At 37.0% G+C, this 2,711-nt stretch overlaps 1 pseudogene; it reads left to right on the plus strand.

Annotated features, from left to right (window-relative positions):
* Nucleotides 1-1,999: 1,999 nt before the first annotated feature.
* LOC100294888 (CDC42 small effector protein 2-like) lies at nucleotides 2,000-2,413 on the plus strand (annotated as a pseudogene).
* The last annotated feature ends 298 nt before the right edge of the window (nucleotides 2,414-2,711 follow it).

Below are 2,711 nucleotides of genomic sequence, written 5' to 3' on the forward strand. Positions count from 1 at the left end.
GTGCTGATGGACATCTAGGTTGCTTCCTTGTCCTGGCTATTATAAACAGTGCTGCAATGAACATTGGGGTACACGTGTCTCTTTGAATTCTGGTTTCCTCGGTGTATATGCCCAGCAATGGGATCACTGGGTCATATGGCAGTTCTATTTCCAGTTTTTTTAAGGAATCTCCACACTGTTCTCCATAGTGGTTGTACTATTTTGCATTCCCACCAACAGTTTAAGAGGGTTGCCTTTTCTCCCCACCCTCTCCAGCATTTATTCTTTGCAGATTTTTGGATAGCAACCCTTCTGACTGGAGTGAGATGGTACCTCATTGTGGTTTTGATTTGCATTTCTATGATAATGAGTGATATTGAGCATCTTTTCATGTGTTTGTTAGCCATCTGCATGTCTTCTTTGGAGAACTGTCTGTTTAGTTATTTGGACCATTTTTTCATTGGGTCTTTTATTTTTCTGGAATTGAGGTTCAGGAGTTGCTCATATATTTTTGAGATTAATTCTTTGTCAGTTGCTTCGTTTGCTATTATTTTCTCCCATTCTGAAGGCTGTCTTTTCACTTTGCTTATAGTTCCCTTCCTTGTGCAATAGCTTTTAAGTTTAATTAGGTCTCATTTGTTTATTTTTGCTTTTATTTCCATTACTCTGGGAGTTGGGTCATAGAGGATCCTGCTGTGATTTATGTCGGGAAGTGCTTTGCCTATGTTTTCCTCTAGGAGTTTTATAGTTTCTCATGTTACATTTACATCTTTAATCCATTTTGACTTTATTTTTGTGTATGGTGTTAGAAAGTTTCCTAGTTTCATTTTGTTGACAAGTGATTGACCAGTTTTCCCAGCACCACTTGTTAAAGAGATTGTCTTTTCTCCATTGTATATTCTTGCCTCCTTTGTTAAAGATAAGGTGTCCATAGGTGCGTGGATTTCTCTCTGGGCTTTCTATTTTGTTTCATTGATCTGTATTTCTGTCTTTGTGCCAGTACCATACGGTTTTGATGACTGTAGCTTTGTAGTAGAGCCTGAAGTCGGGAAGGTTGATTCCTCCTGTTCCATTCTTCTTTCTCAAGATTGCTTTGGCTACTCGAGGTTTTTTGTATTTCCATACAAATTGTTAAATTATCTGTTCTAATTCTGTGAAAAATACCATTGGTAGTTTGATAGGGATTGCATTGAATCTATAGATTACTTTGGGTAGCATACTCATTTTCACTATATTGATTCTTACAATCCATGAACATGGTATATTTCTCCACCTATTTGTGCCCTTTTTGATTTCTTTCATCAGTGTTTTATAGTTTTCTATATATAGGTCTTTTGTTTCTTTAGGTAGATATATTCCTAAGTATTTTATTCTTTTCATTGCAATGGTGAATGGAATTGTTTCCTTAATTTCTCTTTCCGTTTTCTCATTGTTAGTGTATAGGAATGTAAGGGATTTCTGTGTGTTACTTTTATATCCTACAACTTCACTATATTCATTGATTAGCTCTAGTAATTTTCTGGTAGAGTCTTTAGGGTTTTCTATGTAGAGGATCATGTCATATGCAAACAGTGAGAGTTTAACTTCTTTTCCCATCTGTATTCCTTTTCTTTTTCTTGTCTGATTGCTGTGGCCAAAACTTCCAAAACTATGTTGAATCATAGTGGTGAGAGTGGGCACCCTTGCCTTGTTCCTGACTTTAGGGGTACTGCTTTTAATTTTCCACCATTGAGGATAATGTTTGCTCTGGGTTATCACTGATGAACATAGATGCAAAAATCCTTATCAAAATTCTAGCAAACAGAATCCAACAACATACTAAAATGATCATACATCATGACCAAGTGGGCTTTATCCTAAGAATGCAAGGATTCTTTAATATCTGCAAATCAATCAGTGTAATACACCACATTAACAAATTGAAAGGTAAAAACCATATGGTTATCTCAATAGATGCAGAAAAAACTTTGACAAAATTCAAGACCCATTTATGATAAAAAAAAAAAAAACCTCTCCAGAAAGCAGGAATAGAAGGAACATACCTCAACATAATAACAGCTATATATGGTGCTTGTGTATAACTTGCACTATTAGCATGAGTGAATTCTGGTTGCATTTCAACTGCTGTATTGCAGAACAGCCTCAGCCAAAAAGGCACCAGCGGATTGACTAAAGTATTATTGGAGAGCCCACAAACTTCTTGCACATATGGCTCACGTGGCAACTTGTTTAGTGGGATGAATTCTGTCAGTTCCATGCAGAACTACATATAGTCCAAGGGAGGCTATGGGGGGTGGCATGACCACCAACGTGCAGATGCACCTGGTGGACATGAAAGCAGGATAGTCCCGGACTTTTCCTCAAAGTGTGATGGTGTCTTGTTCATCCTACTGTGATTGCTCCAGTGACATCTTACTGTTCTGCTCTGAAGAAACTTGTCAGAAGAATCCTGTATTTCCTTCAGCTGGCATGCATCCTTTTGGACTCCTGGACAGAGTTCTTTGGATTGTAGCTTAATTCTTGATTTTTATGAATATGGATCTGATTTTAGCATGATCATTTTTGTGAATGCTAGCACTGTTTTACATTCTTCCCTCACATTTTTCTCTTTCCACCTTCAATCCCTCTGCCTTATTGATTTTATTGGTAAGCAAAGACCTGCTATTATTTATTAATTTGTCACCACTTATGTATATTTTAGAAGGTATGCAACCCGTAAACACAATGATAAT

The sequence above is a fragment of the Bos taurus genome, chromosome X (genome assembly GCF_002263795.3).
Source record: "Bos taurus isolate L1 Dominette 01449 registration number 42190680 breed Hereford chromosome X, ARS-UCD2.0, whole genome shotgun sequence".
Classification (NCBI taxonomy): domain Eukaryota; kingdom Metazoa; phylum Chordata; class Mammalia; order Artiodactyla; family Bovidae; genus Bos; species Bos taurus.